This window comes from Amia ocellicauda, chromosome 2 (genome assembly GCF_036373705.1).
Source record: "Amia ocellicauda isolate fAmiCal2 chromosome 2, fAmiCal2.hap1, whole genome shotgun sequence".
NCBI classification, from domain to species: Eukaryota; Metazoa; Chordata; class Actinopteri; order Amiiformes; family Amiidae; genus Amia; species Amia ocellicauda.
In genome coordinates this window covers 59,607,509-59,631,868 of record NC_089851.1, presented here as the reverse complement: position 1 = coordinate 59,631,868, position 24,360 = coordinate 59,607,509, and the positions used below count along the sequence as shown (strand labels likewise).

The following is a 24,360-nucleotide window of genomic DNA, read 5'->3' as shown; positions in this document are numbered from 1 at the left end:
GGCAAGGCAAGCATCTGATTAACAGTGGTCCGTGATCTGCTGTTATGCTACTATGCTACTGGCATTGGGGGAGCGATAGCAAGCAAGAGAGTTAGATATCGAGAGTCATAGATAGATAGATAGATAGATAGATGGATGGATGGACGGCAAGGCAAGCATCTGATTGACAGTGGTCCGTGATCTGCTGTTATGCTACTATGCTACTGACCATTGGGGGAGCGATAGCAAGCAAGAGAGTTAGATATCAAGAGTCATTGATAGATAGATAGATAGATGGATGCATGGATGGACGGCAAGGCAAGCATGTGATTGACAGTGGTCCGTGATCTGCTGTTATGCTACAATGCTACTGACCATTGGGGGAGCGATAGCAAGCAAGAGAGTTAGATATCGAGAGTCATAGATAGATAGATAGATAGATGGATGGATGGACGGCAAGGCAAGCATCTGATTGACAGTGGTCCGTGATCTGCTGTTATGCTACAATGCGACTGACCATTGGGGGAGCGATAGCAAGCAAGAGAGTTAGATATCAAGAGTCATAGATAGATAGATAGATAGATGGATGGACGGCAAGGCAAGCATCTGATTGACAGTGGTCCGTGATCTGCTGTTATGCTACTATGCTACTGACCATTGGGGGAGCGATAGCAAGCAAGAGAGTTAGATATCGATAGTCATTGATAGATAGATAGATAGATGGATGGATGGACGGCAAGGCAAGCATCTGATTGACAGTGGTCCATGATCTGCTGTTATGCTACTATGCTACTGACCATTGGGGAACGATAGCAAGCAAGAGAGTGAGATATCAAGAGTCATAGATAGATAGATAGATAGATGGATGGATGGATGGCAAGGCAAGCATCTGATTGACAGTGGTCCGTGATCTGCTGTTATGCTTCTATGCTACTGACCTTTGGGGGAGCGATAGCAAGCGAGTTAGATATCGAGAGACATAGATAGATAGATAGATAGATAGATAGATAGATAGATGGATGGATGGATGGGCGGCAAGGCAAGCATCTTATTGACATTGGTCCGTGATCTGATGTTATGCTACTATGCTACTGACCATTGGGGGAGCGATAGCAAGCAAGAGAGTTAGATATTGAGAGTCATAGATCGATAGCTAGCTATATAGCTAGATAGATAGCTATATAGATAGATAGATAGATGGATGGATGGACGACAAGGCAAGCATCTGATTGACAGTGGTCCCTGATCTTTTGTTATGCTAAAATACTACTGACCATTGGGGGAGCGATAGGAAGCAAGAGAGTTAGATATCGAGAGTCATAGATAGATAGATAGATAGATGGATGGATGGATGGCAAGGCAAGCATCTGATTGACAGTGGTCCGTGATCTGCAGTTATGCTACTATGCTATTGAACATTGGGGGAGCGATAGCAAGCAAGAGAGTTAGATATTGAGAGTCATAGATAGATAGATAGATAGATGGATGGATGGATGGACTGCAAGGCAAGCATCTGATTGACAGTGGTCCGTGATCTGCTGTTATGCTACTATGCTACTGACCATTGGGGGAGCGATAGCAAGCAAGAGAGTTAGATATCGAGAGTCATAGATAGATAGATAGATAGATATATAGATGGATGGACGGCAAGGCAAGCATCTGAATGACAGTGGTCCGTGATCTGCTGTTATGCTACTATGCTACTGACCATTGGGGGAGCGATAGCAAGTAAGAGAGTTAGATATCGAGAGTCATAGATAGATAGATTGATAGATGGATGGATGGACGGCAAGGCAAGCATCTGATTGACTTTGGTCCATGATCTGCTGTTTTGCTACTATGCTACTGACCATTGGGGGAGCGATAGCAAGCAAGAGAGTTAGATATCGAGAGTCATAGATAGATAGATAGATAGATGGATGGATGGATGGCAAGGCAAGCATCTGATTGACAGTGGTCCGTGATCTGCAGTTATGCTACTATGCTATTGAACATTGGGGGAGCGATAGCAAGCAAGAGAGTTAGATATTGAGAGTCATAGATAGATAGATAGATAGATGGATGGATGGATGGACTGCAAGGCAAGCATCTGATTGACAGTGGTCCGTGATCTGCTGTTATGCTACTATACTACTGACCATTGGGGGAGCGATAGCAAGCAAGAGAGTTAGATATCGAGAGTCATAGATAGATAGATAGATAGATATATAGATGGATGGACGGCAAGGCAAGCATCTGATTGACAGTGGTCCGTGATCTGCTGTTATGCTACTATGCTACTGACCATTGGGGGAGCGATAGAAAGCAAGAGAGTTAGATATCGAGAGTCATAGATAGATAGATAGATAGATGGATGGATGGACGGCAAGGCAAGCATCTGATTGACAGTGGTCCGTGATCTGCTGTTATGCTACAATGCGACTGACCATTGGGGGAGCGATAGCAAGCAAGACAGTTAGATATCAAGAGTCATAGATATATAGATAGATAGATGGATGGACGGCAAGGCAAGCATCTGATTGACAGTGGTCCGTGATCTGCTGTTATGCTACTATGCTACTGACCATTGAGGGAGCGATAGCAAGCAAGAGAGTTAGATATAGATAGTCATTGATAGATAGATAGATAGATGGATGGATGGACGGCAAGGCAAGCATCTGATTGACAGTGGTCCGTGATCTGCTGTTATGCTACTATGCTACTGACCATTGGGGGAGCGATAGCAAGCAAGAGAGTGAGATATCAAGAGTCATAGATAGATAGATAGATAGATGGATGGATGGACGGCAAGGCAAGCATCTGATTGACAGTGGTCCGTGATCTGCTGTTATGCTTCTATGCTACTGACCTTTGGGGGAGCGATAGCAAGCGAGTTAGATATCGAGAGTCATAGATAGATAGATAGATAGATAGATAGATAGATAGATGGATGGATGGATGGACGGCAAGGCAAGCATCTGATTGACATTGGTCCGTGATCTGATGTTATGCTACTATGCTACTGACCATTGGGGGAACGATAGCAAGCAAGAGAGTTAGATATTGAGAGTCATAGATCGATAGCTAGCTATATAGCTAGATAGATAGCTATATAGATAGATAGATAGATGGATGGATGGACGACAAGGCAAGCATCTGTTTGACAGTGGTCCCTGATCTTTTGTTATGCTACTATGCTACTGACCATTGGGGGAGCGATAGGAAGCAAGAGAGTTAGATATCGAGAGTCATAGATAGATAGATAGATAGATGGATGGATGGATGGCAAGGCAAGCATCTGATTGACAGTGGTCCGTGATCTGCAGTTATGCTACTATGCTATTGAACATTGGGGGAGCGATAGCAAGCAAGAGAGTTAGATATTGAGAGTCATAGATAGATAGATAGATAGATGGATGGATGGATGGACTGCAAGGCAAGCATCTGATTGACAGTGGTCCGTGATCTGCTGTTATGCTACTATGCTACTGACCATTGGGGGAGCGATAGCAAGCAAGAGAGTTAGATATCGAGAGTCATAGATAGATAGATAGATAGATATATAGATGGATGGACGGCAAGGCAAGCATCTGAATGACAGTGGTCCGTGATCTGCTGTTATGCTACTATGCTACTGACCATTGGGGGAGCGATAGCAAGTAAGAGAGTTAGATATCGAGAGTCATAGATAGATAGATTGATAGATGGATGGATGGACGGCAAGGCAAGCATCTGATTGACTTTGGTCCATGATCTGCTGTTTTGCTACTATGCTACTGACCATTGGGGGAGCGATAGCAAGCAAGAGAGTTAGATATCGAGAGTCATAGATAGATAGATAGATAGATGGATGGATGGATGGCAAGGCAAGCATCTGATTGACAGTGGTCCGTGATCTGCAGTTATGCTACTATGCTATTGAACATTGGGGGAGCGATAGCAAGCAAGAGAGTTAGATATTGAGAGTCATAGATAGATAGATAGATAGATGGATGGATGGATGGACTGCAAGGCAAGCATCTGATTGACAGTGGTCCGTGATCTGCTGTTATGCTACTATACTACTGACCATTGGGGGAGCGATAGCAAGCAAGAGAGTTAGATATCGAGAGTCATAGATAGATAGATAGATAGATATATAGATGGATGGACGGCAAGGCAAGCATCTGATTGACAGTGGTCCGTGATCTGCTGTTATGCTACTATGCTACTGACCATTGGGGGAGCGATAGAAAGCAAGAGAGTTAGATATCGAGAGTCATAGATAGATAGATAGATAGATGGATGGATGGACGGCAAGGCAAGCATCTGATTGACAGTGGTCCGTGATCTGCTGTTATGCTACAATGCGACTGACCATTGGGGGAGCGATAGCAAGCAAGACAGTTAGATATCAAGAGTCATAGATATATAGATAGATAGATGGATGGACGGCAAGGCAAGCATCTGATTGACAGTGGTCCGTGATCTGCTGTTATGCTACTATGCTACTGACCATTGAGGGAGCGATAGCAAGCAAGAGAGTTAGATATAGATAGTCATTGATAGATAGATAGATAGATGGATGGATGGACGGCAAGGCAAGCATCTGATTGACAGTGGTCCGTGATCTGCTGTTATGCTACTATGCTACTGACCATTGGGGGAGCGATAGCAAGCAAGAGAGTGAGATATCAAGAGTCATAGATAGATAGATAGATAGATGGATGGATGGACGGCAAGGCAAGCATCTGATTGACAGTGGTCCGTGATCTGCTGTTATGCTTCTATGCTACTGACCTTTGGGGGAGCGATAGCAAGCGAGTTAGATATCGAGAGTCATAGATAGATAGATAGATAGATAGATAGATAGATAGATGGATGGATGGATGGACGGCAAGGCAAGCATCTGATTGACATTGGTCCGTGATCTGATGTTATGCTACTATGCTACTGACCATTGGGGGAACGATAGCAAGCAAGAGAGTTAGATATTGAGAGTCATAGATCGATAGCTAGCTATATAGCTAGATAGATAGCTATATAGATAGATAGATAGATGGATGGATGGACGACAAGGCAAGCATCTGTTTGACAGTGGTCCCTGATCTTTTGTTATGCTACTATGCTACTGACCATTGGGGGAGCGATAGGAAGCAAGAGAGTTAGATATCGAGAGTCATAGATAGATAGATAGATAGATGGATGGATGGATGGCAAGGCAAGCATCTGATTGACAGTGGTCCGTGATCTGCAGTTATGCTACTATGCTATTGAACATTGGGGGAGCGATAGCAAGCAAGAGAGTTAGATATTGAGAGTCATAGATAGATAGATAGATAGATGGATGGATGGATGGACTGCAAGGCAAGCATCTGATTGACAGTGGTCCGTGATCTGCTGTTATGCTACTATGCTACTGACCATTGGGGGAGCGATAGCAAGCAAGAGAGTTAGATATCGAGAGTCATAGATAGATAGATAGATAGATATATAGATGGATGGACGGCAAGGCAAGCATCTGAATGACAGTGGTCCGTGATCTGCTGTTATGCTACTATGCTACTGACCATTGGGGGAGCGATAGCAAGTAAGAGAGTTAGATATCGAGAGTCATAGATAGAGAGATTGATAGATGGATGGATGGACGGCAAGGCAAGCATCTGATTGACTTTGGTCCATGATCTGCTGTTTTGCTACTATGCTACTGACCATTGGGGGAGCGATAGCAAGCAAGAGAGTTAAATATCGAGAGTCATAGATAGATAGATAGATAGATGGATGGATGGATGGCAAGGCAAGCATCTGATTGACAGTGGTCCGTGATCTGCTGTTATGCTACTATGCTACTGAACATTGGGGGAGCGATAGCAAGCAAGAGAGTTAGATATTGAGAGTCATAGATAGATAGATAGATAGATAGATGGATGGATGGACGACAAGGCAAGCATCTGATTGACAGTGTTCCCAGATCTTTTGTTATGCTACTATGCTACTGACCATTGGGGGAGCGATAGCAAGCAAGAGAGTTAGATATCGAGAGTCATAGATAGATAGATAGATAGATGGATGGATGGATGGACGGCAAGGCAAGAATCTGATTTACAGTGGTCCGTGATCAGCTGTTATGCTACTATGCTACTGACCATTGGGGGAGCGATAGCAAGCAAGAGAGTTAGATATCGAGAGTCATAGATAGATAGATAGATAGATATATAGATGGATGGACGGCAAGGCAAGCATCTGATTGACAGTGGTCCCTGATCTTTTGTTATGCTACTATGCTACTGACCATTGGGGGAGCGATAGGAAGCAAGAGAGTTAGATATCGAGAGTCATAGATAGATAGATAGATAGATGGATGGATGGACGACAAGGCAAGCATCTGATTGACAGTGGTCCCTGATCTTTTGTTATGCTACTATGCTACTGACCATTGGGGGAGTGATAGCAAGCAAGAGAGTTAGATATTGAGAGTCATAGATAGATAGATAGATAGATGGATGGATGGATGGACTGCAAGGCAAGCATCTGATTGACAGTGGTCCGTGATCTGCTGTTATGCTACTATGCTACTGACCATTGGGGGAGCGATAGCAAGCAAGAGAGTTAAATATCGAGAGTCATAGATAGATAGATAGATAGATGGATGGATGGATGGCAAGGCAAGCATCTGATTGACAGTGGTCCGTGATCTGCTGTTATGCTACTATGCTACTGAACATTGGGGGAGCGATAGCAAGCAAGAGAGTTAGATATTGAGAGTCATAGATAGATAGATAGATAGATAGATGGATGGATGGACGACAAGGCAAGCATCTGATTGACAGTGTTCCCAGATCTTTTGTTATGCTACTATGCTACTGACCATTGGGGGAGCGATAGCAAGCAAGAGAGTTAGATATCGAGAGTCATAGATAGATAGATAGATAGATATATAGATGGATGGACGGCAAGGCAAGCATCTGATTGACAGTGGTCCCTGATCTTTTGTTATGCTACTATGCTACTGACCATTGGGGGAGCGATAGGAAGCAAGAGAGTTAGATATCGAGAGTCATAGATAGATAGATAGATAGATGGATGGATGGACGACAAGGCAAGCATCTGATTGACAGTGGTCCCTGATCTTTTGTTATGCTACTATGCTACTGACCATTGGGGGAGTGATAGCAAGCAAGAGAGTTAGATATTGAGAGTCATAGATAGATAGATAGATAGATGGATGGATGGATGGACTGCAAGGCAAGCATCTGATTGACAGTGGTCCGTGATCTGCTGTTATGCTACTATGCTACTGACCATTGGGGGAGCGATAGCAAGCAACAGAGTTAGATATTGAGAGTCATAGATAGATAGATAGATAGATGGATGGATGGATGGACTGCAAGGCAAGCATCTGATTGACAGTGGTCCGTGATCTGCTGTTATGCTACTATGCTACTGACCATTGGGGGAGCGATAGCAAGCAAGAGAGTTAGATATCGAGAGTCATAGATAGATAGATAGATAGATATATAGATGGATGGACGGCAAGGCAAGCATCTGAATGACAGTGGTCCGTGATCTGCTGTTATGCTACTATGCTACTGACCATTGGGGGAGCGATAGCAAGTAAGAGAGTTAGATATCGAGAGTCATAGATAGAGAGATTGATAGATGGATGGATGGACGGCAAGGCAAGCATCTGATTGACTTTGGTCCATGATCTGCTGTTTTGCTACTATGCTACTGACCATTGGGGGAGCGATAGCAAGCAAGAGAGTTAAATATCGAGAGTCATAGATAGATAGATAGATAGATGGATGGATGGATGGCAAGGCAAGCATCTGATTGACAGTGGTCCGTGATCTGCTGTTATGCTACTATGCTACTGAACATTGGGGGAGCGATAGCAAGCAAGAGAGTTAGATATTGAGAGTCATAGATAGATAGATAGATAGATAGATGGATGGATGGACGACAAGGCAAGCATCTGATTGACAGTGTTCCCAGATCTTTTGTTATGCTACTATGCTACTGACCATTGGGGGAGCGATAGCAAGCAAGAGAGTTAGATATCGAGAGTCATAGATAGATAGATAGATAGATGGATGGATGGATGGACGGCAAGGCAAGAATCTGATTTACAGTGGTCCGTGATCAGCTGTTATGCTACTATGCTACTGACCATTGGGGGAGCGATAGCAAGCAAGAGAGTTAGATATCGAGAGTCATAGATAGATAGATAGATAGATATATAGATGGATGGACGGCAAGGCAAGCATCTGATTGACAGTGGTCCCTGATCTTTTGTTATGCTACTATGCTACTGACCATTGGGGGAGCGATAGGAAGCAAGAGAGTTAGATATCGAGAGTCATAGATAGATAGATAGATAGATGGATGGATGGACGACAAGGCAAGCATCTGATTGACAGTGGTCCCTGATCTTTTGTTATGCTACTATGCTACTGACCATTGGGGGAGTGATAGCAAGCAAGAGAGTTAGATATTGAGAGTCATAGATAGATAGATAGATAGATGGATGGATGGATGGACTGCAAGGCAAGCATCTGATTGACAGTGGTCCGTGATCTGCTGTTATGCTACTATGCTACTGACCATTGGGGGAGCGATAGCAAGCAAGAGAGTTAAATATCGAGAGTCATAGATAGATAGATAGATAGATGGATGGATGGATGGCAAGGCAAGCATCTGATTGACAGTGGTCCGTGATCTGCTGTTATGCTACTATGCTACTGAACATTGGGGGAGCGATAGCAAGCAAGAGAGTTAGATATTGAGAGTCATAGATAGATAGATAGATAGATAGATGGATGGATGGACGACAAGGCAAGCATCTGATTGACAGTGTTCCCAGATCTTTTGTTATGCTACTATGCTACTGACCATTGGGGGAGCGATAGCAAGCAAGAGAGTTAGATATCGAGAGTCATAGATAGATAGATAGATAGATATATAGATGGATGGACGGCAAGGCAAGCATCTGATTGACAGTGGTCCCTGATCTTTTGTTATGCTACTATGCTACTGACCATTGGGGGAGCGATAGGAAGCAAGAGAGTTAGATATCGAGAGTCATAGATAGATAGATAGATAGATGGATGGATGGACGACAAGGCAAGCATCTGATTGACAGTGGTCCCTGATCTTTTGTTATGCTACTATGCTACTGACCATTGGGGGAGTGATAGCAAGCAAGAGAGTTAGATATTGAGAGTCATAGATAGATAGATAGATAGATGGATGGATGGATGGACTGCAAGGCAAGCATCTGATTGACAGTGGTCCGTGATCTGCTGTTATGCTACTATGCTACTGACCATTGGGGGAGCGATAGCAAGCAACAGAGTTAGATATTGAGAGTCATAGATAGATAGATAGATAGATGGATGGATGGATGGACTGCAAGGCAAGCATCTGATTGACAGTGGTCCGTGATCTGCTGTTATGCTACTATGCTACTGACCATTGGGGGAGCGATAGCAAGCAAGAGAGTTAGATATCGAGAGTCATAGATAGATAGATAGATAGATATATAGATGGATGGACGGCAAGGCAAGCATCTGAATGACAGTGGTCCGTGATCTGCTGTTATGCTACTATGCTACTGACCATTGGGGGAGCGATAGCAAGTAAGAGAGTTAGATATCGAGAGTCATAGATAGAGAGATTGATAGATGGATGGATGGACGGCAAGGCAAGCATCTGATTGACTTTGGTCCATGATCTGCTGTTTTGCTACTATGCTACTGACCATTGGGGGAGCGATAGCAAGCAAGAGAGTTAGATATCGAGAGTCATAGATAGATAGATAGATAGATGGATGGATGGATAGATAGATAGATAGATAGATGGATGGATGGATGGATGGACGACAAGGCAAGCATCTGATTGACAGTGGTCCCTGATCTTTTGTTATGCTACTATGCTACTGACCATTGGGGGAGCGATAGGAAGCAAGAGAGTTAGATATCGAGAGTCATAGATAGATAGATAGATAGATGGATGGATGGATGGCAAGGCAAGCATCTGATTGACAGTGGTCCGTGATCTGCAGTTATGCTACTATGCTATTGAACATTGGGGGAGCGATAGCAAGCAAGAGAGTTAGATATTGAGAGTCATAGATAGATAGATAGATAGATGGATGGATGGATGGACTGCAAGGCAAGCATCTGATTGACAGTGGTCCGTGATCTGCTGTTATGCTACTATGCTACTGACCATTGGGGGAGCGATAGCAAGCAAGAGAGTTAGATATCGAGAGTCATAGATAGATAGATAGATAGATATATAGATGGATTGACGGCAAGGCAAGCATCTGAATGACAGTGGTCCGTGATCTGCTGTTATGCTACTATGCTACTGACCATTGGGGGAGCGATAGCAAGTAAGAGAGTTAGATATCGAGAGTCATAGATAGAGAGATTGATAGATGGATGGATGGACGGCAAGGCAAGCATCTGATTGACTTTGGTCCATGATCTGCTGTTTTGCTACTATGCTACTGACCATTGGGGGAGCGATAGCAAGCAAGAGAGTTAGATATCGAGAGTCATAGATAGATAGATAGATAGATGGATGGATGGATGGCAAGGCAAGCATCTGATTGACAGTGGTCCGTGATCTGCTGTTATGCTACTATGCTACTGAACATTGGGGGAGCGATAGCAAGCAAGAGAGTTAGATATTGAGAGTCATAGATAGATAGATAGATAGATGGATGGATGGACGACAAGGCAAGCATCTGATTGACAGTGGTCCCAGATCTTTTGTTATGCTACTATGCTACTGACCATTGGGGGAGCGATAGCAAGCAAGAGAGTTAGATATCGAGAGTCATACATAGATAGATAGATAGATATATAGATGGATGGACGGCAAGGCAAGCATCTGATTGACAGTGGTCCCTGATCTTTTGTTATGCTACTATGCTACTGACCATTGGGGGAGCGATAGTTAGCAAGAGAGTTAGATATCGAGAGTCATAGATAGATAGATAGATGGATGGATGGATGGACGACAAGGCAAGCATCTGATTGACAGTGGTCCCTGATCTTTTGTTATGCTACTATGCTACTGACCATTGGGGGAGTGATAGCAAGCAAGAGAGTTAGATATTGAGAGTCATAGATAGATAGATAGATAGATGGATGGATGGATGGACGACAAGGCAAGCATCTGATTGACAGTGGTCCCTGATCTTTTGTTATGCTACTATGCTACTGACCATTGGGGGAGCGATAGGAAGCAAGAGAGTTAGATATCGAGAGTCATAGATAGATAGATAGATAGATGGATGGATGGATGGCAAGGCAAGCATCAGATTGACAGTGGTCCGTGATCTGCAGTTATGCTACTATGCTATTGAACATTGGGGGAGCGATAGCAAGCAAGAGAGTTAGATATTGAGAGTCATAGATAGATAGATAGATAGATGGATGGATGGATGGACTGCAAGGCAAGCATCTGATTGACAGTGGTCCGTGATCTGCTGTTATGCTACTATGCTACTGACCATTGGGGGAGCGATAGCAAGCAAGAGAGTTAGATATCGAGAGTCATAGATAGATAGATAGATAGATATATAGATGGATGGACGGCAAGGCAAGCATCTGAATGACAGTGGTCCGTGATCTGCTGTTATGCTACTATGCTACTGACCATTGGGGGAGCGATAGCAAGTAAGAGAGTTAGATATCGAGAGTCATAGATAGAGAGATTGATAGATGGATGGATGGACGGCAAGGCAAGCATCTGATTGACTTTGGTCCATGATCTGCTGTTTTGCTACTATGCTACTGACCATTGGGGTAGCGATAGCAAGCAAGAGAGTTAGATATCGAGAGTCATAGATAGAGAGATTGATAGATGGATGGATGGACGGCAAGGCAAGCATCTGATTGACAGTGGTCCGTGATCTGCTGTTATGCTACTATGCTACTGACCATTGGGGGAGCGATAGCAAGCAAGAGAGTTAGATATCGAGAGTCATAGATAGATAGATAGATAGATGGATGGATGGATGGCAAGGCAAGCATCTGATTGACAGTGGTCCGTGATCTGCTGTTATGCTACTATGCTACTGAACATTGGGGGAGCGATAGCAAGCAAGAGAGTTAGATATTGAGAGTCATAGATAGATAGATAGATAGATGGATGGATGGACGACAAGGCAAGCATCTGATTGACAGTGGTCCCAGATCTTTTGTTATGCTACTATGCTACTGACCATTGGGGGAGCGATAGCAAGCAAGAGAGTTAGATATCGAGAGTCATAGATAGATAGATAGATAGATATATAGATGGATGGACGGCAAGGCAAGCATCTGATTGACAGTGGTCCCTGATCTTTTGTTATGCTACTATGCTACTGACCATTGGGGGAGCGATAGTTAGCAAGAGAGTTAGATATCGAGAGTCATAGATAGATAGATAGATGGATGGATGGATGGACGACAAGGCAAGCATCTGATTGACAGTGGTCCCTGATCTTTTGTTACGCTACTATGCTACTGACCATTGGGGGAGCGATAGCAAGCAATAGAGTTAGATATTGAGAGTCATAGATAGATAGATAGATAGATGGATGGATGGATGGACTGCAAGGCAAGCATCTGATTGACAGTGGTCCGTGATCTGCTGTTATGCTACTATGCTACTGACCATTGGGGGAGCGATAGCAAGCAAGAGAGTTAGATATCGAGAGTCATAGATAGATAGATAGATAGATATATAGATGGATGGACGGCAAGGCAAGCATCTGATTGACAGTGGTCCGTGATCTGCTGTTATGCTACTATGCTACTGACCATTGGGGGAGCGATAGCAAGCAAGAGAGTTAGATATCGAGAGTCATTGATAGATAGATAGATAGATGGATGGATGGACGGCAAGGCAAGCATCTGATTGACAGTGGTCCGTGATCTGCTGTTATGCTACAATGCGACTGACCATTGGGGGAGCGATAGCAAGCAAGACAGTTAGATATCAAGAGTCATAGATAGATAGATAGATAGATGGATGGACGGCAAGGCAAGCATCTGATTGACAGTGGTCCGTGATCTGCTGTTATGCTACTATGCTACTGACCATTGGGGGAGCGATAGCAAGCAAGAGAGTTAGATATCGATAGTCATTGATAGATAGATAGATAGATGGATGGATGGACGGCAAGGCAAGCATCTGATTGACAGTGGTCCGTGATCTGCTGTTATGCTACTATGCTACTGACCATTGGGGGAGCGATAGCAAGCAAGAGAGTGAGATATCAAGAGTCATAGATTGATAGATAGATAGATGGATGGATGGACAGCAAGGCAAGCATCTGATTGACAGTGGTCCGTGATCTGCTGTTATGCTTCTATGCTACTGACCTTTGGGGGAGCGATAGCAAGCGAGTTAGATATCGAGAGTCATAGATAGATAGATAGATAGATAGATAGATAGATAGATAGATAGATGGATGGATGGATGGACGGCAAGGCAAGCATCTGATTGACAGTGGTCCCTGATCTTTTGTTATGCTACTATGCTACTGACCATTGGGGGAGCGATAGCAAGCAAGAGAGTTAGATATCGAGAGTCATAGATAGATAGATAGATAGATGGATGGATGGATGGCAAGGCAAGCATCTGATTGACAGTGGTCCATGATCTGCTGTTTTGCTACTATGCTACTGACCATTGGGGGAGCGATAGCAAGCAAGAGAGTTAGATATCGAGAGTCATAGATAGATAGATAGATAGATGGATGGATGGATGGCAAGGCAAGCATCTGATTGACAGTGGTCCGTGATCTGCTGTTATGCTACTATGCTACTGAACATTGGGGGAGCGATAGCAAGCAAGAGAGTTAGATATTGAGAGTCATAGATAGATAGATAGATAGATGGATGGATGGACGACAAGGCAAGCATCTGATTGACAGTGGTCCCAGATCTTTTGTTATGCTACTATGCTACTGACCATTGGGGGAGCGATAGCAAGCAAGAGAGTTAGATATCGAGAGTCATAGATAGATAGATAGATAGATATATAGATGGATGGACGGCAAGGCAAGCATCTGATTGACAGTGGTCCCTGATCTTTTGTTATGCTACTATGCTACTGACCATTGGGGGAGCGATAGTTAGCAAGAGAGTTAGATATCGAGAGTCATAGATAGATAGATAGATGGATGGATGGATGGACGACAAGGCAAGCATCTGATTGACAGTGGTCCCTGATCTTTTGTTACGCTACTATGCTACTGACCATTGGGGGAGCGATAGCAAGCAATAGAGTTAGATATTGAGAGTCATAGATAGATAGATAGATAGATGGATGGATGGATGGACTGCAAGGCAAGCATCTGATTGACAGTGGTCCGTGATCTGCTGTTATGCTACTATGCTACTGACCATTGGGGGAGCGATAGCAAGCAAGAGAGTTAGATATCGAGAGTCATAGATAGATAGATAGATAGATAGATATATAGATGGATGGACGGCAAGGCAAGCATCTGATTGACAGTGGTCCGTGATCTGCTGTTATGCTACTATGCTACTGACCATTGGGGGAGCGATAGCAAGCAAGAGAGTTAGATATCGAGAGACATAGATACATAGATAGATAGATGGATGGATGGACGGCAAGGCAAGCATCTGATTGACAGTGGTCCGTGATCTGCTGTTATGCTACTATGCTACTGACCATTGGGGGAGCGATAGCAAGCAAGAGAGTTAGATATCGATAGTCATTGATAGATAGATAGATAGATGGATGGATGGACGGCAAGGCAAGCATCTGATTGACAGTGGTCCGTGATCTGCTGTTATGCTACTATGCTACTGACCATTGGGGGAGCGATAGCAAGCAAGAGAGTGAGATATCAAGAGTCATAGATTGATAGATAGATAGATGGATGGATGGACAGCACGGCAAGCATCTGATTGACAGTGGTCCGTGATCTGCTGTTATGCTTCTATGCTACTGACCTTTGGGGGAGCGATAGCAAGCGAGTTAGATATCGAGAGTCATAGATAGATAGATAGATAGATAGATAGATAGATGGATGGATGGATGGACGGCAAGGCAAGCATCTGATTGACATTGGTCCGTGATCTGATGTTATGCTACTATGCTACTGACCATTGGGGGAACGATAGCAAGCAAGAGAGTTAGATATTGAGAGTCATAGATCGATAGCTAGCTATATAGCTAGATAGATAGCTATATAGATAGATAGATAGATGGATGGATGGACGACAAGGCAAGCATCTGATTGACAGTGGTCCCTGATCTTTTGTTATGCTACTATGCTACTGACCATTGGGGGAGCGATAGGAAGCAAGAGAGTTAGATATCGAGAGTCATAGATAGATAGATAGATAGATGGATGGATGGATGGCAAGGCAAGCATCTGATTGACAGTGGTCCATGATCTGCTGTTATGCTACTATGCTACTGACCATTGGGGGAGCGATAGCAAGCAAGAGAGTTAGATATCGAGAGTCATAGATAGATAGATAGATAGATGGATGGATGGACGGCAAGGCAAGCATCTGATTGACAGTGGTCCGTGATCTGCTGTTATGCTACTATGCTACTGACCATTGGGGGAGCGATAGCAAGCAAGAGAGTTAGATATCAAGAGTCATAGATAGATAGATAGATAGATGGATGGACGGCAAGGCAAGCATCTGATTGACAGTGGTCCGTGATCTGCTGTTATGCTACTATGCTACTGACCATTGGGGGAGCGATAGCAAGCAAGAGAGTTAGATATCGATAGTCATTGATAGATAGATAGATAGATAGATAGATAGATTGATAGATAGATAGATTGATAGATAGATAGATAGATGGATGGATGGATGGACGGCAAGGCAAGCATCTGATTGACTTTGGTCCGTGATCTGATGTTATGCTACTATGCTACTGACCATTGGGGGAGCGATAGCAAGCAAGAGAGTTAGATATTGAGAGTCATAGATCGATAGCTAGCTATATAGCTAGATAGATAGCTATATAGATATATAGATAGATGGATGGATGGACGGCAAGGCAAGCATCTGATTGACAGTGGTCCGTGATCTGCTGTTATGCTACTATGCTACTGACCATTGGGGGAGCGATAGCAAGCAAGATAGTAAGATATCGAGAGTCATAGACAGATAGATAGATAGATGGATGGATAGATGGACGGCAAGGCAAGCATCTGATGGACAGTGGTCCGTGATCTGATGTTATGCTACAATGCTACTGACCATTGGGGGAGCGATAGCAAGCAAGAGAGTTAGATATCGAGAGTCATAGATAGATAGATAGATAGATGGATGGATGGACGGCAAGGCAAGCATCTGATTGACAGTGGTCCGTGATCTGCTGTTATGCTACTATGCTACTGACCATTGGGGGAGCGATAGCAAGCAAGAGAGTTAGATATCGAGAGTCATAGATAGATAGATAGATAGATGGATGGATGGATGGACGGCAATGCAAGCATCTGATTGACAGTGGTCCGTGATCTGCTGTTTTGCTACTATGCTACTGAACATTGGGGAAGCGATTGCAAGCAAGAGAGTTAGATATCGAGAGTCATAGACAGATAGATATATAGATAGATGGATGGATGGACGGCAAGGCAAGCATCTGATTGACAGTGGTCCGTGATCTGCTGTTATGCTACTATGCTACTGACCATTGGGGGAGCGATAGCAAGCTAGAGAGTTAGATATCGAGAGTCATAGATAGATAGATAGATAGATAGATAGATGGATGGATGGACGGCAAGGCAAGCATCTGATTGACAGTGGTCCGTGATCTGCTGTTATGCTACAATGCTACTGACCATTGGGGGAGCGATAGCAAGCAAGAGAGTTAGATATCAAGAGTCATAGATAGATAGATAGATGGATGGATGGATGGACGGCAAGGCAAGCACCTGATTGACAGTGGTCCGTGATCTGCTGTTATGCTACTATGCTACTGACCATTGGGAGAGCGATAGCAAGCAAGAGAGTTAGATATCGAGAGTCATAGATAGATAGATAGATGGATGGATGGATGGACGGCAAGGCAAGCACCTGATTGACAGTGGTCCGTGATCTGCTGTTATGCTACTATCAGCAGCAGCAGCGGCAGATTTGGCGCCGTGGCTCAGTTGGTTAAAGCGCCTCTCTAGTAAACAGGAGGTCCTGGGTTCAATTCCCAGCGGTGCCTTAGGCGGGCTTTCTGTGCTCCTTGCGAAGCTTGTGCTTCCGCTTTGTCGACCATCAATTTTAGCAAGATAGGCTTATCGTAAAGCCATCAGAGGACGTAATGAACCGGAAAGCCAACTGGACAGACGCCGGTTTGTAAAGAAGAACCAGAACCCAAAGGACTCGCGCTACGCGCACCTAACGGCCAACGTCCAATTCCCATTGCCGCCCCTGGACAGTCGCAACAGGGAGCTTGTTGCTCCCGTCAACCTTACGTTTTCACCTCTGTGTGCTTCCTTTGTTGCAGCCTGCATCCAGATTTTGTTTTGTTTTGTTTTGTTTTGTTTTGTTTTGTTTTGTTTTGTTTTGTTTTGTTTTGTTTTGTTTTGTTTTGTTTTGTTTTGTTTTGTTTTGTTTTGTTTTGTTTTGTTTTGTGCCTTACGCCTGAGTGTAGGCACTGGGGAATGGGAGAGTCCTGGCACCGTGGCTTAGTTGGTCAAAGCGCCTGTCTTGTAAACAGGAAACCCTGGGTTCGAGTCCCAGCAGTGCCTTGGTTTATGTTGGCCTAGGCAATGGAAAGGAAGTTTCTAAACGCTCAATACATTTTTGCAAGATGGCCGTCCGCAGCAAGCAGCTTAAGGTTACTGTAGCCGCAGTCTGGCAAGCTGACCGCCAGAAGTAGAAACAATAACAAGGGGCGGGGGGAAAACTGGGACGTCCCTGGGTGGATTTGAAGCAACATCCTTTCGGTTAACAGCCAAACGCGCTGACCAATTGCGCCACAGAGATGTTGTGGTTGCTGCAGTCGTGCAGTTCCTTCACAGTTGCCAGAAATCATTTCCAGCACACGATTTTCTTTGTCGTTGAATGCAACATACGTAACCATTGGGGGAGCGATAGCAAGCAAGAGAGTTTGATATCGAGAGTCATAGACAGATAGCTAGCTAGATAGATAGATAGATAGATAGATGGATGGATGGATGGACGGCAAGGCAAGCATCTGATTGACATTGGTCCGTGATCTGATGTTATGCTACTATGCTACTGACCATTGGGGGAGCGATAGCAAGCAAGAGAGTTAGATATCGAGAGTCATAGATAGATAGATAGATAGATGGATGGATGGACGGCAAGGCAAGCATCTGATTGACAGTGGTCCGTGATCTGCTGTTATGCTACTATGCTACTGACCATTGGGGGAGCGATAGCAAGCAAGAGAGTTAGATATCGAGAGTCATAGATAGAAAGATAGATAGATAGATGGATGGATGGACGGCAAGGCAAGCACCTGATTGACAGTGGTCCGTGATCTGCTGTTATGCTACTATGCTACTGACCATTGGGGGAGCGATAGCAAGCAAGAGAGTAATATATCGAGAGTCATAGATAGAGAGATAGCTAGCTAGATAGATAGATAGATGGATGGATGGACGTCAAGGCAAGCACCTGATTGACAGTGGTCCGTGATCTGCTGTTATGCTACTATGCTACTGACCATTGGGGGAGCGATAGCAAGCAAGAGAGTTAGATATCGAGAGTCATAGATAGATAGATAGATAGATAGATAGATGGATGGATGGACGGCAAGGCAAGCACCTGATTGACAGTAGTCCGTGATCTGCTGTTATGCTACTATGCTACTGACCATTGGGGGAGCGATAGGAAGCAAGAGAGTTAGATATCGAGAGTCATAGATAGATAGATAGATAGATGGATGGATGGATGGACGGCAAGGAAAGCATCTGATTGACAGTGGTCCGTGATCTGCTGTTATGCTACAATGCTACTGACCATTGGGGGAGCGATAGCAAGCAAGAGAGTTAGATATCGAGAGTCAAAGATAGATCGATTGATAGATGGATGGATGGACGGCAAGGCAAGCATCTGATTGACAGTGGTCCGTGATCTGCTGTTATGCTACTATGCTACTGACCATTGGGGGAGCGATAGCAAGCAAGAGAGTCAGATATCTAGAGTCAAAGATAGATAGATAGATAGATGGATGGATGGACGGCAAGGCAAGCACCTGATTGACAGTGGTCCGTGATCTGCTGTTATGCTACTATGTACTGACCATTGGGGGAGCGATAGCAAGCAAGAGAGTTAGATATCGAGAGTCATAGATAGATAGATAGATGGATAGATGGATGGATGGATGGACGGCAAGGCAAGCACCTGATTGACAGTGGTCCGTGATCTGCTGTTATGCTACAATGCTACTGACCTTTGGCGGAGCGATAGCAAGCAAGAGAGTTAGATATCGAGAGTCATAGATAGATAGATAGATAGATGGATGGATGGACGGCAAGGCAAGCATCTGATTGACAGTGGTCCGTGATCTGCTGTTATGCTACTATGCTACAGACCATTGGGGGAGCGATAGCAAGCAAGAGAGTTAGATATCGAGAGTCATAGATAGATAGATAGATAGATGGATGGATGGATGGACGGCAAGGCAAGCATCTGATTGACAGTGGTCCGTGATCTGCTGTTATGCTACTATGCTACTGACCATTGGGGGAGCGATAGCAAGCAAGAGAGTTAGATATCGAGAGTCATAGATAGATAGATAGATAGATGGATGGATGGATGGACGGCAAGGCAAGCATCTGATTGACAGTGGTCCGTGATCTGCTGTTATGCTACTATGCTACTGACCATTGGGGGAGCGATAGCAAGCAAGAGAGTTAGATATTGAGAGTCATAGATAGATAGATAGATAGATAGATGGATGGATGGATAGACGGCAAGGCAAGCATCTGATTGACAGTGGTCCGTGATCTGCTGTTATGCTACTATGCTACTTACCTAACGTCCAATTCCCATTGCCGCCCCTGGACAGTCGCAACAGGGAGCTTGTTGCTCCCGTCAACCTTACGTTTTCACCTCTGTGTGTTTCCTTTGTTGCAGCCTGCATCCAGATTTTGTTTTGTTTTGTTTTGTTTTGTTTTGTTTTGTTTTGTTTTGTTTTGTTTTGTTTTGTTTTGTTTTGTTTTGTTTTGTTTCTTACGCCTGAGTGGAGGCACTGGGGAATGGGAGAGTCCTGGCACCGTGGCTTAGTTGGTCAAAGCGCCTGTCTCTTAAACAGGAAACCCTGGGTTCGACTCCTAGCTTTTGTTTATGTTGGCCTAGGCAATGGAAAGGAAGTTTCTAAACGCTCAATACATTTTTCCAAGATGGCCGTCCGCAGCAAGCAGCTTAAGGTTACTGTAGTCGCAGTCTGGCAAGGTGACCGCCAGAAGTAGAAACAATAACAAGGGGCGGGGGGAAAAGTAGGCAGTCCCTGGGTGGATTCAAACCACCATCCTTTCGGTTAACAGCCGAACACGCTGACCGATTGCGCCACAGACACAGACGTTGTGCTTGCTGCAGTCGTGCAGTTCCTTCACAGTTGCCAGAAATCATTTCCAGCACACGATTTTCTTTGTCGTTGAATGCAACATACGTGACCATTGGGGGAGCGATAGCAAGCAAGAGAGTTAGATATCGAGAGTCATAGATAGATAGATAGATGGATGGATGGATGGACGGCAAGGCAAGCATCTGATTGACAGTGGTCCGTGATCTGCTGTTATGCTACTATGCTACTGACCATTGGGGGAGCGATAGCAAGCAAGAGAGTTAGATATCGAGAGTCATAGATAGATAGATAGATAGATGGATGGATGGATGGACGGCAAGGCAAGCATCTGATTGACAGTGGTCCGTGATCTGCTGTTATGCTACTATGCTACTGACCATTGGGGGAGCGATAGCAAGCAAGAGAGTTAGATATTGAGAGTCATAGATAGATAGATAGATAGATAGATAGATAGATGGATGGATGGATGGACGGCAAGGCAAGCATCTGATTGACAGTGGTCCGTGATCTGCTGTTATGCTACTATGCTACTTACCTAACGTCCAATTCCCATTGCCGCCCCTGGACAGTCGCAACAGGGAGCTTGTTGCTCCCGTCAACCTTACGTTTTCACCTCTGTGTGCTTCCTTTGTTGCAGCCTGCATCCAGATTTTGTTTTGTTTTGTTTTTTGTTTTGTTTTGTTTTGTTTCTTACGCCTGAGTGTAGGCACTGGGGAATGGGAGAGTCCTGGCACCGTGGCTTAGTTGGTCAAAGCGCCTGTCTCGTAAACAGGAAACCCTGGATTCGACTCCTAGCAGTGCCTTGGTTTATGTTGGCCTAGGCAATGGAAAGGAAGTTTCTAAACGCTCAATACATTTTTCCAAGATGGCCGTCCGCAGCAAGCAGCTTAAGGTTACTGTAGTCGCAGTCTGGCAAGGTGACCGCCAGAAGTAGAAACAATAACAAGGGGCGGGGGGAAAAGTAGGCAGTCCCTGGGTGGATTCAAACCACCATCCTTTCGGTTAACAGCCGAAAACGCTGACCGATTGCGCCACAGACACAGACGGAGGTGTTGTGCTTGCTGCAGTCGTGCAGTTCCTTCACAGTTGCCAGAAATCATTTCCAGCACACGATTTTCTTTGTCGTTGAATGCAACATACGTGACCATTGGGGGAGCGATAGCAAGCAAGAGAGTTAGATATTGAGAGTCATAGATTGATAGCTAGCTAAATAGCTAGATAGATAGCTAGATAGATAGATAGATAGATGGATGGATGGACGGCAAGGAAGCATCTGATTGACTGTGGTCCATGATCTGCTGATATGCTACTATTCTACTGACCATTGGGGGAGCGATAGCAAGCAAGAGAGTTAGATATTGAGAGTCATAGATAGATAGATAGATAGATAGATAGATGGATGGATGGATGGACGGCAAGGCAAGCATCTGATTGACAGTGGTCCGTGATCTGCTGTTATGCTACTATGCTACTGACCATTGGGGGAGCGATAGCAAGCAAGAGAGTTAGATATCGAGAGTCATAGATAGATAGATAGATAGATGGATGGATGGATGGCAAGGCAAGCATCTGATTGACAGTGGTCCATGATCTGTTGTTTTGCTACTATGCTACTTACCTAACGTCCAATTCCCATTGCCGCCCCTGGACAGTCGCAACAGGGAGCTTGTTGCTCCCGTCAACCTTACGTTTTCACCTCTGTGTGCTTCCTTTGTTGCAGCCTGCATCCAGATTTTGTTTTGTTTTGTTTTGTTTTGTTTTGTTTTGTTTTGTTTTGTTTTGTTTTGTTTTGTTTTGTTTTGTTTTGTTTTGTTTTGTTTTGTTTTGTTTTGTTTTGTTTCTTACGCCTGAGTGTAGGCACTGGGGAATGGAAGAGTCCTGGCACCGTGGCTTAGTTGGTCAAAGCGCTTGTCTCGTAAACAGGAAACCCTGGGTTCGACTCCTAGCAGTGCCTTGGTTTATGTTGGCCTAGGCAATGGAAAGGAAGTTTCTAAACGCTCAATACATTTTTCCAAGATGGCCGTCCGCAGCAAGCAGCTTAAGGTTACTGTAGCCGCAGTCTGGCAAGGTGACCGCCAGAAGTAGAAACAATAACAAGGGGTGGGGGGAAAAGTGCGCCGTCCCTGGGTGGATTCAAACCACCATCCTTTCGGTTAACAGCCGAACACGCTGACCGATTGCGCCACAGACACAGACGGAGGTGTTGTGCTTGCTGCAGTCGTGCAGTTCCTTCACAGTTGCCAGAACTCATTTCCAGCACACGATTTTCTTTGTCGTTGAATGCAACATACGTGACCATTGGGGGAGCGATAGCAAGCAAGAGAGTTAGATATTGAGAGTCATAGATTGATAGCTAGCTAAATAGCTAGATAGATAACTAGATAGATAGATAGATAGATGGATGGATGGACGGCAAGGCAAGCATCTGATTGACTGTGGTCCATGATCTGCTGATATGCTACTATTCTACTGACCATTGGGGTAGCGATAGCAAGCAAGAGAGTTAGATATCAAGAGTCATAGATAGATAGATAGATAGATGGATGGATGGACGGACGGCAAGGCAAGCATCTGATTGACAGTGGTCCGTGATCTGCTGTTATGCTACTATGCTACTGACCATTGGGGGAGCGATAGCAAGCAAGAGAGTTAGATATCGAGAGTCATAGATAGATAGATAGATAGATGGATGGATGGACGGCAAGGCAAGCATCTGATTGACAGTGGTCCGTGATCTGCTGTTATGCTACTATGCTACTGACCATTGGGGGAGCGATAGCAAGCAAGAGAGTTAGATATCGAGAGTCAAAGATAGATAGATAGATAGATGGATGGATGGACGGTAAGGCAAGCATCTGATTGACAGTGGTCCGTGATCTGCTGTTATGCTACTATGCTACTTACCTAACGTCCAATTCCCATTGCTGCCCCTGGACAGTCGCAACAGGGAGCTTGTTGCTCCCGTCAACCTTACGTTTTCACCTCTGTGTGCTTCCTTTGTTGCAGCCTGCATCCAGATTTTGTTTTGTTTTGTTTTGTTTTGTTTTGTTTTGTTTTGTTTTGTTTTGTTTTGTTTTGTTTTGTTTTGTTTTGTTTTGTTTTGTTTTGTTTCTTAAGCCTGAGTGTAGGCACTGGGGAATGGGAGAGTCCTGGCACCGTGGCTTAGTTGGTCAAAGCGCCTGTCTCGTAAACAGGAAACCCTGGGTTCGACCCCTAGCAGTGCCTTGGTTTATGTTGGCCTAGGCAATGGAAAGGAAGTTTCTAAACGCTCAATACATTTTTCCAAGATGGCCTTCCGCAGCAAGCAGCTTAAGGTTACTGTAGCCGCAGTCTGGCAAGGTGACCGCCAGAAGTAGAAACAATAACAAGGGGCGGGGGGAAAAGTGGGCCTTCCCTGGGTGGATTCAAACCACCATCCTTTCGGTTAAAGCCGAACACGCTGACCGATTGCGCCACAGACACAGACGTTGTGCTTGCTGCAGTCGTGCAGTTCCTTCACAGTTGCCAGAAATCATTTCCAGCACACGATTTTCTTTGTCGTTGAATGCAACATACGTGACCATTGGGGGAGCGATAGCAAGCAAGAGAGTTAGATATTGAGAGTCATAGATTGATAGCTAGCTAAATAGCTAGATAGATAGCTAGATAGATAGATGGATGGATGGACGGCAAGGCAAGCATCTGATTGACAGTGGTCCATGATCTGCTGATATGCTACTATTCTACTGACCATTGTGGTAGCGATAGCAAGCAATAGAGTTAGATATTGAGAGTCATAGATAGATAGATAGATAGATGGATGGATGGATGGACGGCAAGGCAAGCATCTGATTGACAGTGGTCCGTGATCTGCTGTTATGCTACTATGCTACT

At 44.5% G+C, this 24,360-nt stretch overlaps 4 non-coding genes across 4 annotated transcripts; all 4 read left to right on the top strand.

Annotated features, from left to right (window-relative positions):
* The first annotated feature begins 17,074 nt into the window (after positions 1-17,074).
* Positions 17,075-17,148, top strand: trnat-agu (transfer RNA threonine (anticodon AGU)). The gene has a single exon. It is a non-coding gene; the product is annotated as a tRNA-Thr (tRNA).
* Positions 17,149-17,603: 455 nt separating this feature from the next.
* trnat-ugu (transfer RNA threonine (anticodon UGU)) lies at positions 17,604-17,677 on the top strand. Its single transcript has one exon. It is a non-coding gene; the product is annotated as a tRNA-Thr (tRNA).
* A 4,690-nt stretch (positions 17,678-22,367) lies between these two features.
* trnat-cgu (transfer RNA threonine (anticodon CGU)) lies at positions 22,368-22,441 on the top strand. Its single transcript has one exon. It is a non-coding gene; the product is annotated as a tRNA-Thr (tRNA).
* Positions 22,442-23,638: 1,197 nt separating this feature from the next.
* On the top strand, positions 23,639-23,712 carry trnat-cgu (transfer RNA threonine (anticodon CGU)). Its single transcript has one exon. It is a non-coding gene; the product is annotated as a tRNA-Thr (tRNA).
* Positions 23,713-24,360: the final 648 nt, after the last annotated feature.